The following is a 15,710-nucleotide window of genomic DNA, read 5'->3' as shown; positions in this document are numbered from 1 at the left end:
TGATCCTAGATTTCCGGTTTGCTTCACGTTTTTTTTTTTTTGTGATTTTTCTTTTATCCTTTTTTTCTTACCACTACCATGAAAGTTTCTCGTTGCACCGTAGCTCAATGCCCAGAGGTGTTGCTGCTTGCCGGTGCTGTTACTGCTCGTCGAAACCATCGCTTGATGGACTTGGGAAAGTTTCTGCAATCCACGCGTCCGAACGTTCGACGTGTACCTATAATACATACACAAGGTGTATCTCGCTTATTCTTCACTCACTTCTCAGCTTTAGATTCCTCTGTGAGAATGCTACTCGTGCGTATTCTGTAATATTTTTTCACACGGTTTTCTTCCCATCGCAATTTGTTTGTCAGTCATTCTTCGTTTACATCCAACGTTTTCATATTTTCGCAATATTACACGTTCACGTCGTATTGGATCGCACATATCAGGGTACTTGTAATTGATAAAGAAATTTTTCACCTTCAAAATGGAATATCAATTTTAGTTTTTCTTCAATTGTAGACAATTTTAAGTTCTGAAAAGCTTTTTGCACGATATACTGTACAAATTTTACACGAATTCTTAGGAAATCAAATACGACGTAAGAAAATACGGATTTCACAGTCATTGTAAAAAGGAGACGATACAAAATTTTCTAGTTAAAAAAATCAGTAAAAGTTTCAGACTTTTCAATCTATTGGAAAATTGACACTTTGTGTCGTGGCATCCAGTCATTGGCAAACAAATTAAAAATTCACTTGCAACATACGCTGGATAATGTAATCCTGCCGGGCTTTTTATTTCATTGTAAGAAGCATCGGAAGGTCAGGTACACACGAAATATTCTTTAAATTCATGAAATTACCGTTGAACGTAACGCGGTTAATTATAATTCTTCGTACTTCTGTACTATCTCTGAATGTGTAATACACGCGGGTGCAGTTCTAGCTCGAAGGAATGTAGAATATTATAATTCGAAACTTTGTACATAAATGGCGTGTTCGGGTATCGCACGCAAACCCAGCCGAACGTATCTATTCGAGAGAATTTTCTACCCGAGTCACTTGTCCGTATCGACACGTTTCAAACTCATACCTGGATGCTCATCAGCTACATTATATTAGTTTAACGCGTCAATCTACGAATTAAGTGTGTAAGCATCGGGGATTCGTGCCGTACGAAACGCTCTCGAAACCCGAGAGATCCGCGTCACGTTCGACACTCGGAAGAATCTGCATAAGTATACCTACACATACATACGTATATAATGGTTCGCAAAGAAAGTGGTCCATTTTCTCCTCTCACCCGTGTTTCAGCCGCGTCAACGTGCTCAGGATGTGCAGTGCAGCGTGTTACAGTTTCGAGACCCAAGAGGAAAGAATCTCCGACTTCATCGTTGACCGGTTTTTTGTTTAACCTCGCAGATATCACGAGACGAAGACGTCAAATTTTTTACGCGCCGGACTTACAATTACTTCCTATTTGTTGTCCTGATGAATTTTTTCACCGCGTATTACGACTCCTCTTTTTCCGATCCATGGGAAATATTCCTTCAACCCTTGCGCACACACCTGACCATAGGTGTGAATTAATCAAGGGTCAATTAACCCTGCACGACGGTTTATATACGCGTCGAGGAAGAGTGTGTAAAAGGAACGAACAAACGAACGGAGGATATTAGATTAGGGTGTATCAAGTCCCGCGTACCGCTTCGAAACATCTTTATTAATTCCTTATGCGCGGCCGAGAGTGCACGTTATCTAGTTGCTTAATTAAAAGGTGATCATTACTATATCTAATGGTCCATAAGCACGAAACTCCGGGTGAAAACGCATCGATGCGCGTCTCAGGTCGGCGTCTCGTCCTTCGCGGAGCGGATGGACTCGGAGGATCCGAGGAGCGAAGCTAATCGGAGGCACAGCCGCGCAGTTGATGGGATATTTTGTAGATTAGATTTTATTTCGGTAGCGAAGCTGCAGCAGGCGGAAGAACCCGTATATCGCAATAAAACCGATCCCAGATTCGGATCTTATCCTTCGGATGATCGACACCCGGCGTCGAAGGTGGCCTGCGAGTCCTGACCGAGCCGAAACTGTAACGTCCTGCGGTAAAGAGCGAAAGAGAGGAAAGAGAGAGAAAGGGAGAGGGAGAGGAAAAAGGACCCTCGCCGTTTGTCGCGTGCTGCTAAATGGCTTTATCTATCGCGAAGGGACGGAGGAAGCAGCTCGCCGCGTACCTTCGAGGTTTGAAAAAAGAGAAGCGAAGAATAAGAAAGGGCGAAAGAAGATAACCGCTTCTTTTCATCGGGAGGCCGCATCTCCGTGTGCGGTAATTTTCTCGATTTCAATGGAATACTCAAACCCATTGGCGTAAAAAGTTGGGTAAAAAAAGAGGAAACAATATTCGCATGTAATTTAGCACGAAACTTCGCGGTGGTCTGTTTTATTCTTTACCAACAGTTATTATTATGGTATACCTTCAGTTGCAATTTACTTGCTGGACGTCCTGTCGATATGCTTTGCGTATCTCTTAGAGACATTTCGCCTCGAGATGAACCAGCCTTCTATTATACATCCCTCAACGGTTCGTTCTCGTTTTTTATTACTTTGGTTTTCTTTGCTTGCTTCCTTTTTAACGTATATCCTATATGGGGAATAAAACTTCAGCTCGCATTTTCGAATTCAGCCAAAAGTGAACTCGACCTTTTAGTCTTGACATTTGGCAGACGTAAATACTTTTGTTATTTATGTAAAAGGTGAAATTCAGGATAAATGATAAAAATTAATGCCGATAGATTCGAGGTTTTCAATTTTAACAAGAAACACAAATTTGCTCAAATAATGTGCATGAAAGGTTTCTACTATCCATTTTTTTTTTGTTTTAAGTATGCTTCTACGGAAAAAAAATTCAAGCTTCAATGTTTGACAAACAAATTCATAAAACTGGAACAACTCCGACACAGTGCATACAATGTTTACAAAAAATTCTTTACAAATGGCCGTGAAACGTATAAGGTAATACAACGAGAAAAAATTTCGTGAAAAACGAAGGAATCTTTCGTGAAACAAAGGAATTTTACGCAAGGACTACGTCCAGTAATTGGATTGATTTGTATAATGATAAAAATTACTTGAAAAAATATTATTTTTGCGGCTTCTATTTTATTCGAACACTTTGAAATTGTCGATGAAAGAGTCAGAAACATTCAATGATATAAACATATTATAATTCTGAATAGTTTCGCTACCAAGTTCAACGATCCTAATAAAACAAAGGTCGCTAAAAAGAGACACGCGCGACTTGTCCAGCGATAGAAAATCCGATGGACAACTGGTAACATATTTATTTTCCGTCAAGTTGGTGCAATCGAAATCAATCTTGTCAAACGCCCAATTAACACGCGTACGTACACTCCGGTTGTTAAAAACATGCGAAGAAACATCAAGTATCATTAACACCCAATATACGACGATAATCGATAGCCCATAAAGCACCGAGGCGAAGCTCGACACATTTGCATATAATTATAATTATACCCATGAAATATGATAATTTCTTAGTTCCCGCCATGTTGGCTTCCGAGTGTCGATACATCAGCGTCTTTCGAAATCCTGTTCGCCTCGGATGAGAGAGAAAAAGGTAAAGAGAGGGAGAGAGAGGGAAACTTAAGACCCTCGTGACACTTAAGACGTATCCTGCTACTTTTCCACTTCGCAGCGCCGCAGGATCAGTGGAAAACTCCGCGGCACCTGCGGAGCTAGATCATTTTTAGGGAAACCAGACGGCAATCTCCGGCGAAGTTTCTGCCTCGGTGGACCTGGTGCACCTGCTTCGGCACGCGAATAGTTCTACTCGCCGAGGAACGATAGGCGATGCCGATGGCTGATGGTTCTCCACGTTGACGGCTGGAATCCGCCCGTGGAAAAGGGGCTTTCCTTAATTTTGAACACATCTTTGCGGTCCTCGCGAGAGTTTCACGCTGCCGTAACGACGGAAGTCAAGCGTCTAAGCGTCGACAGCTTAGGCTTAGGAACTTGAGAGCGACGGAAGTAGCCTCGGTTTTTTAACAAAATTTTTTTTACCGCGTGCATTAATGTTCGACCCTAATAAAGAAACCGGCAAAACGTGAGGAATGTGGTTTGAAACCGAAATGATTGGTATAGGTTCCGAAAAAATTTGTAGAAAAATTTAACGTTTTTCCAAAGATGTCGAAGATACATTTTCAACATTTTCTTTCTCCTACAGACCAACGCTCGCTAATTCCTTCCAAAAATGCGTCTAAAAGATTTTTCATAAAGTCATCGAGATGGACGTGCGCCTCGGTGTAAAACGACGACCAAATCACGTGTCGTATCACATGTATAACGGGTACCGACGAATAGGGGGGTTCAATTTGAAGGCAACCCGAAGCATAAAATCAGGCGTTTAATGCCTCGGTACCGAGGCCTAATGGGTCCGATCAATATCACGAGGTACCAACAATAATTGACCCAAAGAGAACCGCTCAGGGCTGCCGTCCTTATAAATGCCGCTGCACCGACGATGAGAGCTCTGCCTATTTGCGAAGGATATTATTATCGGTTTCGGATTGATGTAATTTGGCGGGGACCCCGCGGATCCCCGGGATTCACCGTCACTCCGGTCTTTGGGAGGGAAGGAGAAGGGAGGGGGGGGGAGCCCTTGATCGACGTGCCGTAATTATGTAATGCACTCCGTGTAACGCGCCGCGGTACTCACTCCTCGTATGGTGTAGGAATACCCTATACGTATACCTACAACTGCAGCGAACGATAGGCAGACCCGCTTGTCCGAATGTATATCTGATCCATTAACCAATTACCCAGGACATGCTATGTAACCACCTGATTCTCGGCTCTGCATTTACCCGACGATGCACATACCTGGTGTCGGTGCGTATATATATACAATCATTACCACTGATCACGTTATGTGTCCTATATACGTGTACCTACACCGAGGATCACCGGGTTATTTGTCAACGTTCATTACATGCATTCTTGACACCATTTTACCAGTCAGTTTTTTTGATTTTACGAATTTTTTTACGATTGAGTGTCTTGTAACTGTTTTGAATGAAAGTGAACTTGATTGAACAGTTTAATTAATTATCGAAAAATTGAGATACAGCTGCATCGAAGGAGGCATCTAGGCGGACGTATCAGACTTTGCAGAGTTAAAATCTCGGCGAAGTGATTCACGTGCAGGTACTTGGCGACGATAATTAAGAACTGCAAGAAACTACTCTCGAAATTTTCAGTGGCAGCTGCGAGAATACATGCGCATTATGTAGGATCAATCAGAGCAGGTATAGGTTCGAGTTTTGGCGAGAACGCGTTGTTTCGAAATCTTTGATCGGTAATAAAATCGTTAAACCACCAAATTGTTTCCCGTTGCAAAATATCGAGTTTAATTAAAAAAAGATTCTGCTCGTGTTTGCAATATAGTAATTAACGAAATGTGCGTTATGAAAGATATTAGAAGGTACAACTATAAGATCGATCGAATACAGTGATGCGGAATTTAGACTATAATTTTCTCTGCAGAATTGCAGCTTGTCAGCTCGCGTCGCGCCTAATCCAGCCTATATATCAAGGCACGGATATTCGAGGAGTCTATACTATGCGGGAATAAGAGGATCGTGTACGTCTGCATCAGATATAAAATAAGTTCGGAAATTGGGCCACCTTTGCGTGCAGGTCGATGATAAAATTTCGCACATCATCAGATTCGGGCTTGAGCATTTTGAACTGGTGCAGCGCATTGATACTGAAAAAAGAACCGTGCCTGCAGCTAATTGGAAGAACAGCGAGTTGTGGATATTGAATTTTCAAAATCAAAATCAGGAAAGATCGCGTGGATCTTCCGTGAAACGGTTTAAACGGAACAAAAATCGCGAATTGACATTCATTCGATTTATCGTATTTAAATAAATGGCAAACACTTTTTACGTATGATATTTGCAAATCGATTTCGCGTGTGATAGTTTTTATTTATTTTAAAATCCATCCACGAGAGTGGATCTTTAATATACGCGTCAATTTGATCCCGGAGATTATCCGATCGGTGTTCGAAGAAAGTGAACGCGGTCTTTCTAATCGACCGCAGGGGATGAACGGATGAACGTAAAGTAATCCGTAAGTATAGGCGCCAGGTAAGAAACGCAGCCGATCGTTTTTAACACAGACAACGTAACTCGGGAACGAGTTTATTATTTCTTACTCGGGCATAACGCCGAATGCCTTGCTGTTCACAATTAATGGCCGGTAGGCGGCGGGTGTATATAGGTATTAATTAACGATCGTTAACGAACTAATTTCCCATTATCCAATCGAGTTCAATTTGTTTTAACCGCAATGAGCGACCCCCTCAAATCCCCCGGAGGATAATTTTCTATAATAATATATCCCCGCGGCCCCGGATCCTCGCCTCCACACGTCTCTGTTACAAATGTAGGTATTCGGGGGTGAATTCTCCCGAGATTCAAGCCACGATTCCAACTTACTCGAACCCAAAAAAAAAAAAAAACCACAAAATTTCTCCGTGAAAATTGCGGAATATCTCTACAATTGCGCACATTTTTTTTACAGCTCTCAATATGCTGGATATAATTACGTAACGGTTTGAATATTATTGGAATCGTAAGTAAATATGGTACAAGTAACTGTATGACGTATTCAGTTCTCAATGCTCCGTTAAATCAGTTTCCTTAGTTGACTAAAATTTTTCAGTTAAACGTACCCTTAACTTTAATTCATTGTTGCTTCAGCATCAAATTTATCGAAATAACGAATAGGAAGTACATGTGAACATAATCTGAAAGAATAGTTAGGCAAGTGTACCAGTTACTGACCCTGTCCCGATTATTGTCCTTTTTTGGTCGTATCTGTTTGACCCTTGGTTATAAAATTACCAAAAAATTAATTTGCAGTATCTAACCGTCCAAGCACTTGGTTTTAGTCATCGAAGAATTCACATTTTGTCCCGTAAATTTATAATTTTTAAAAATAAAAGGGTCAATAATTGGGTCTAAACGTGTCAATAACCGCTACACTTACCTCAACACCTATCACACCTATGTATAGATTTTCTGGTTAACGGCCACAATTCCAATTTCCATTTTGTACCCAGAACCGTGTTCTTCGGTTATGCTAAAAAAATAAAAATAATTGAGGACTGTATAGAGTAACAGTGAGTGCACAACTATTATTTAAATTTCTCTCGGCTCGGTGATCGGAAAATAAATCATATACAACGGACGGAGAGCGACACAGAAAAAGGAAGAATCCGCGTCGGGACGACGAGGCTGCCCGTGGATGAGGGTCCTTTTTGTTTTTTGAATCTTATTTAATTTCGCCGCCGCCTCGTCTTTTTGGACGTCCATCTCCCCGCTCGACATCGGCACGTGCTGCTTTGCCTCGTGCTGTCGAGACACCTTTAAGCTCTGTGCCTAAGGTGCATGCGGGTTCCCTGCAACGATCGATGGACCGACTAACTCCCGGCACACGAGGCGATGGATAAAATATCCCTGGCAATTAGCCCCACCGATGATTTAAAGTCCCAAACCTCAGCCTCGGGCCTTTATACACATTTCTCAGCTTTCGGGAGTCTCGCAACTAATTCACCTCGCAAAGATTTCGCGTCTCGCGTTGTGCATGGATTTCAGCAACAGTCTTTCCAATTTTTACCTGCTTCTCGATTTTTCCAAATTCGCAGCAGCAGTCATTATTTTGTGAAAGTAAAATATCTGCGCAATGTAAAATCTAAGCACTTTTCAATATTCTACACCCAGTGCCAGAGAAAGAAATGTTTTTTTATTATTTTATTTTTTTTAATTGAACAAACAGATATCAGAAGAATAATTTCAATCGTTTAGTAAAATCATATTTATTATCTAAATCAACTGCTAATCAATTCTATCGTTGATTTTTTCGCGTTTCTTATCCTGATTATATTTACGGTGCGAACAGAGTAAACCTCGTACAATTAACCGATACAACTCTGTAAAATTTTATAATTACAACCTAATTTGTTCCGTGCAGGTTACTTTATAGCTTCCGCACGCGGACTTTATTGTCTGACAAAAAATGCATTATCAGAAGGATCGTTTGCGTACGGTATGTCGAATCGCCGCGTTGCGGTACGTAAAAACAATTTCAAAGAAAAAGAAAAATAAATGTATAAAGTAATAAAAAGAAGAGGCATATAGGTTTAAGGGGGAATAGCGGAGGGTCGGTAAAGCCAGCCGTTAAATGCGCAACCACCTTGCGTCAACTTGGAAGAGAGAAAGAGAGAGACAGAGAGCTGGAGGCGCGCGATTAAATTCCGTGGAATCGACGAAGGACTGCAGCGGCGTTGAAATTATTAACTTCGGAATTTTCGGATTAATGCTCTGTGCCTTTTAAAATCAAGGGTTACACGCGACATCTATCATTTTATATTTCGGGGTCCCCCTTACGCTCGGCTATAGGTACGTTGAAAACACGCGACCCGACCCCGATGGGAAGGGAACGAAAGGGAACGAAAGGGAAAGGAAGGGAAGGGAAGGGTGCCTATGCATCTGCCAATATACGATCGGCACTCTGAAGAAGATAGAGAGCTGGTGGCGGGCTCGAGAGCGTCTTTTAATCCGGTATATAACCCTTGCTCGGAGGGGTTGCGTCTAATTAATCCCACCTGCACTTGCCTATTGGTAGATTGAACTTTTTATTTCAATTTTATTTCATTTTATTTTATTTCTTATCTCTCTTTATTTCTTTCTTCCGTATGCATTCGACCCATGAATTTCGTTGGTGAGAGAAAAAAAAAAAAAGAAAAAGAAAACGTTATACATCAATCGTACGGAAAATAAAATGTAATTTAGAAACAGACACACTCACAAACGCACACGTGAATGTACGTATCCGAGTCGCGGTAGGTCGGCGTCATAGATTAACCCTTTAATTAACCGCTGTCAATTAATTGCCCAATCTTGTCTTCATAAATCGTTCCCTCGCAGGCCAGAAGAAGGCATACACGCGCCCCTAAAATGTGTCGTAAAAAATTAGAAAACGATGAAGTGAACCCTTCGAGCAGCGCCGCACGGTTTATAACCTCAATGATTAGGCTCTTTGGCTGCTCCTGGGGCAACGGATTTTGGCGTGAATTACACGGTGCGCAACGAAAAACCGTATTGACATTAAAATTTCATAGTCTTGTTCCACTTGCAAACGAAACTCAGCCGAACGCCATCGAAATTAGTATCTAACTGGTCCCCTTCGTTGCCTCAGTTTGTAGACATCAATCTTCGCAATCGGATTTTCGAATGGGGAAGAAGATGATCTTTAAAAGAAACGAAGTACACAGACCGCGTGAAAAGGACCTTCATCGGGGTTCTAAATTCTAAACTCTTACGGGTTGATTACAAACACAGTTGATATGACAAGTCTGGTTATTAACGCCCTGGATTCGTTCGAGTCAAGTGCTGGATTTGAATAATTCAAGCAGAGGGGTTCCTCTTACCGATTCAGAGCCGCCATGCATCGTCGGTATAAAGTGATACAGGTGCGCGTTAATCTCGAGTTATTGGATATCGTTTTATACGTGCACCATCCACCTGGTTACAGTTGTCGTGATGCCAGCAACGACGCTAACAAGGAGAGTTACTTGCGAGCGATCATTCCGAGCATTCTAATGAAAACTGTACCCACACATACGTGACACTCGATATACTGATCGGGATTACGTGTGAAGAATTCTGTTCCTCAAAGTGAAAAACACCTACTACGAAAAAAAAAAAATGAAATAAGTCTATTTTACATGAAACGAACCGATGATAACAATGACGATAGTTGAGTAACTCTATCGTCATGGAACGAGAGCAAAACCTTGAAATTGTACGCGTAAAATTGCATCGTTGCGATTTAAAATAATCTCCGAAGAAGCCAGAACTTGATTGGTTGGTTTTTCAGTATTTCCAGGCTCTCCATCCGTGTAACGACTCGCGTAGTAAAAATATTTCCAGATCCCTCGACACTTTATATCCGCTCGTTTCGAACGGAATCGTCAGATTCCTTCGTACTTGGAGGTTTCCATTCGTTTCCCCGACCGCTGTTAGATCCTTACTGTCCGAATCGCATACGTACCTACCGATGTGTAAAATTTCACCAGAATCAAAGTGCCCGCTCGGTGTGTAACTCTCCTTTTAACCGCTGCAGTGACCAACAGACATCCAGGGCCGAGAGCCGACCAGGGTACGCATGTAACGCGACGCGAAGATGACGTTGGAACCAGTCAATTTTCGTCGCATCTGCCTAAACGCCGGGGGCCCGTGATTAGCCGGAGCTGAAGGTATAACACACACGGACACAGGCACGAAACACGCCGCGCATGATCGGCATAGACCTGCCTTAACTCGGATTCTCAAGTGCATCGAGATCCGAGCTTAACTCTATTACCTAGGCATTTTGACCCGAATCAACCACTTGGTACCCCGTATGGATACCATGCTTCGCGTACCCTCGCAATGCGTCTCCGGCTAACGAGGTATACTCTCGAAGGACAGCCTTTCGAACGAAAGTTTTGTCAGGAATGGAGTTCCATATGTCCTTGGAATTCCTTCAATTATTACGACATTGTTTCAAAATGTTGCGTGAAATCGCAAGTCCGGAAAATCTTACATGTTGTGAGGTGAAATTTTTTTTAAATCCGTGTCAACTTCTACGATGTACCCACAGCTGTCCGTGAAATCTGATCAAAGCTTCCAAGTTGCGTGAAAGGCTGCGAAGTGTTTTGGAACCGTCAGAAATCTTGTATGGTTTGCGTTTATCCGAAGTATCTCAAAGTCTTTAACGAAGACTTTTCAAGTCCCATGAAACCTTGGTAAAATTTTTAAAAGTGTCAATTGTGAAATCTTCGAAAATGCGTCAAGTTCGATGAGTAACCATAATCGGTGGGGTACGAATTCTTGTCTTGCGAAAGACCAGCCCACCGAAACGCAAGGTATAAAATTCGCTTTTAAAATTGTTCAAGACGTTCACAAATGAGACCCTAAGCAGTAATTTTCGTTCGTGATTTCGCGTGATTAGATGCGTACGAGGACAGGTGATCGAGGATCGAACGAGGATATGCGCCCGAAGGAAGAGCGACTGTCCCCTCGGAGGCAAAATCTAATTTCTTGGGTGGAGTCGCATGCAATACTTAGAATGAAAAAGAACTCGCCGAGCTTCGGGAATCGAAATATCACAAGCTGCGTTATAAGCAGATGACGCAGTTGTTGATCGAAAAAAAGTCATCTTCAAAATCGCGCGTAAGGCAAAAAGCACTTGCTGCGGCTCGTGTAATTAGGAGTTTATAATTACTCGGCTGTACGAACATACATGTGTTATATATGCGTGAAATTGAGACCGGAAATAATCGATTCTTTACTCCTGGTACGCGTAACCTCCATCAGGTATGACTAAACTGCAGTCGGTTTTGCAGCTTGGAAAGAATATAAAGATGCAGAATTTTTAGGCAAACTAAAACTGACCTGTAAATAAATTCTTTTTTTTCTCAGTCAGCCAATTTTTAATTCTCTTTCGAGGACCTTTTTCACGTTACATTGGCATTGAATTCCTCGAGTATTTTTTTTTTTTTTTTTTATACCAGCTTCTCATTTCTGTTAAAAATTTTGGAATCAAAGTAAGTACGAAAAATCGAGACGTCCGTAAGACGAAAATTCGACGGAAGCCGAATGCCTCGTAGAACTTTGAATCGGGTAATTAAGGCTCTGCGCGCGTGTCATTTCGAGCTGGTTTCGAGTTTGTGCCGCGTGCCCGAAGGGCCGGACAATTTTTTCGAGGCTAAACGACCGGAGCACGAAATATCATTTGGAACGAATACAGAGCTGGTTTGAAAGAGTGAAAGAAGCGTGCGGGATCGGGGAGAGGGAGGTGAAAAAGCCTTCGTTAATACCGAAGAAAACAATCAGGTATATTCACTAATAGTAACGCAACAGAGTTTCGACCTCCGATTTCGCGAAGCAGGTAAAAGTTCCCTCCCATTATAATACAATGTATTTCAATCATTGTACTTACCGAGTCGAGTAAATTTCGCACGGACGTGAGAATCTCGCGTGTCTCTTGCGCACACGCTAATGTTACCACCACAACTAATAATACGTATATACGCGCGCATAATGCACGGTTCTATAATGTTGTATACAACGCATCCAGGTATACAATATGTTATAAACCAACGAGCGTAATTGCACGCTGCAGGGGAATTTTTATTTTTACGATGATCTCGCCTGAAGCGATAATTACAATCAATGTGCATAAGTTGATTTGGATAAATTTTAGCAGCGTTATACAGGTGGAAAATAATTCGCACGGTGTGTGCAACGGTATAGAAATAATAATAATAATATACTCGTGAAGTAGAACAAGAAAAGATAGATCGAGGTGATTTGGTCTTGTGATCGGGTGCTTTGAAGATTATAACGAGATCTTTCCGACGCGAGACAATTTTTGATAACTTCCAATTACGGTTAAACGATCGCTCTTGAACGTTTCGATACATTATGCGTGTATCGAGAGAGCGAATCGACGATGATATATGCCGACTTTGATGCGGCGATATTATTCTGAAGGTGATGCAGGGGGTTGGAAGAAGAGAGATGAAGAGGTGGTCAGGTGTCGGGGAGAATCTGTGGGCGAGAATAAGGGGGATGAATTTTGTGTATTACAATAGGAAATATCGCAGTGTAGCGTAGTAATAACGGGGTGGAGTTTTTGACCTGTTGTAAAAGGGTCCGCGGCAGCTGTAAAGATTACAGGTGAATTATGGAAATTTCGGTATAATTTAGGGTAAAACAAATACAGAAAGTGAGGGAGTGGGGCTGGGTATGGTAGTTTAGTTTTCGAAAATTTTCAACCACACGCAGGGTGTTGCCGGGATTATACGTTATTTCGTTGGAAAATATCGGGAATTAAAAAGCAACCCTTTTTTCCAAATCGCGTAGATGCCACGATCTCGATCGATCGATCGGGTGGAACGGATTTCAAAGAAACGTCGGCCCGACGATCGCCGCTTTGAAAACTTAATTTCTATTGTTTCCCCGGCTGTGAGTATAAATTACGGTTTTATATACCCCGCATCGCAGACAACTCCCGACTAATTTCCCCCTAAAACAAACACCCGGGCGCCCCTTTCATTTTCTACGGGCCAACCGAGCCCCCGTCGAACCCTCTGCAACGGATCCTCGACCTACCTGACCGCAGACGGCCCTTCGAACCAGCCCAAATAATAATAATCATATCGATTCCTCAATTGAAACCAAACCTTTACTCAAATCCGTGATACCTGCCGCGTCTGTGATTTTTCGAACAAAAAATTCCGTCGAACGCGTGAGAAAGTATACTTTTTCTTTTACTTCTTTCTTTCGATATTCCGGATCGTTTGATGTATTCGACAGTTTTTTTTTTTTTTTTTTTTTGTACTCGTCTGAATAAAGTTAGGGGTTAATCGACCGTTTTATGTAATTTTGCAAGATTTAGAAACAACAAATCGTTTTCAACGTTATACTTGTGACGTGTAAACGCGTGGAGTGAAAATAATTCAGCCGAGGATGCGGAGCGAATGATAAAAGCGTTGTGTGTTACGCGATGTGCTTGTTTTTGTTTTCGTAAGATGGAGAAAAGAGTCGCTGCCCTCCAGGTATTATTAATCTTTAACCTATCCCGAACGGAAAGTCGTATTAACGCGGTAGTAAATTTAATTAATAAGCAATTAAATCCGCGGCACAATAGACCGGTTGACAAGCAAAGTGGATTTTAAATATTTCCAACGATTCTTATAATCTCCAATTACCCGTGTCTTAATGACCTCTGCTCCGTAGGTAAGAAAGGTGGTAGCTCGGCTATTCGGAATTTTTAATTCAATAAACACGGTGCCATTCGTTTTAGACTACGTAATTAGACAGTGGACACGGCGGGCATCAGGGATCAGGTTCGTTGACCTGCCCTTTTCCATCTGGCCTTACACACAACCAGCCATCGACTCTCCGTCTAGCCTCCACAATTGTCATCGGAATCCAGGCTCCTCTTTATTCTCTTATTTTATTATTGCCTCGGACGAGAGTGACGACCAAGAAAAACCAAAAATCAAATCCGTCGCGTCGACGGTCAAAGATTTACAACCTCTGTCGGGCGTCAATCAATTTGTCCTTTTTCGATATTCAAGTGCATTAACGCTGCGGTCATTCGACGCCCTCCTTTTTTCGATCGTAAATAACTCGACGTCAACAAAAAATAAATAAATAAATAAATAAATCGTAGAAACGATGGTGAAATCAAAGAACTGCGGAGGAACGCTGTCGACGCATCTTATTCCTCAAATTTCTTTACTCGTCGATGCAAGTGCTTTGGGAGAACAAAAACATATCGCCATAAAATCAATTGTTTCAAATTTTAGATCTTACTTCGGTACTTCAACCTTCGGATTTGAGAAAACATCGTCGAAGCACTCGGGAGGTTCGAAATGACAATACGGATCCGCGTTGAAAACGGTCGAGTGAAATGGCAGAGTGACCCCGGTTGTTCTCGAGTGGGTTCCGTGTGTGCCGAGGGTAGATATTACGCAGCGGGTACTCGGCTGGTGTCTGGTGTAAACACCCTTGACATATTTCGAATCCCCTTAGCGCCGACACGCGCCGATTCTCTCGCCCGGGTATAAACGCAACAGGCCTCCCCTTCCGACCCTCGATCCCCATTGTTGCCGGGCTACTGTGCCAACAATAAGTTAAACGCGATGGTGTCTAACCGACGTAACCGTTCCGACGAGAATCCCAATTCCGACACCAGTTTTTCTTTGCTTGTTCGATCGTTGATCGAAAATGTTGTTTCGCCAAAAATCGATGCTCATTGGCAATTTTATTCCGATGTTATCGTTGCGTTGACGATTTATCAAATTTATATATCCCTGAACTGCGGAAATATCTTCGAAGAAAAGTTCGATAAACGGTTTTAAACCTGAGCTATAGCATGGAATTTGAGACTTGAAATATTGGGGATAAATATGACGTCCAAGAAATGCAAATATCTGTAATTAAATCGGTATAGCTTATGTCTATAAAAGGAGAATATACTGATCTATAATCTCTGTCAACATCGAATTACATGGAAGGATAATTCGCTTGATCGTGCCAGGTGTAGAATCGATTTTTCGACAAAACCACATTTAGGCTTATGCGGAGAATTCATGTAATTAAAGACCAAGAAAACATTCGAATCGAGGTACGGTGAAAACAACTTTCTGAGCGTACGTCCGGGCCTCGCGTAGAAAATCCCATAAAAAATTGATTTTACGCCATGGACTTGGGTTACCTCGATCGTATAAGAAGCTGTTACCGCACGCTGCGGCCGCGTTAAAACCTGCGGTGTATCGTGTGTCAGAAGTCGCGTGATCCACGCTTAGCACGCGCTTACAGCCGAGCTTAGAGAGGTATTACAAGAGGGAATAGTTGGGGATCAGCGATGTACGCTGGTGCGACCAGATAACACTGTGTACCTTGTCAACCCGTGCTGATCGCCGAGTTATAATTCCCCCGCCTATCTGCATCGCGCCCTTTTCCGTGTACTTCGAGCGGAAGATCGCAGATTTGACGATATATGCACGACCCTCGAATCTCTGACACGTCGCTCGGGCCGCGAGCTAATTGGATAATTTTCACGGTTAAATGACGACGT

Source organism: Neodiprion virginianus, chromosome 1 (genome assembly GCF_021901495.1).
Source record: "Neodiprion virginianus isolate iyNeoVirg1 chromosome 1, iyNeoVirg1.1, whole genome shotgun sequence".
Taxonomy (NCBI): Eukaryota; Metazoa; Arthropoda; class Insecta; order Hymenoptera; family Diprionidae; genus Neodiprion; species Neodiprion virginianus.
Note: the sequence above shows the minus strand (reverse complement) of the source record.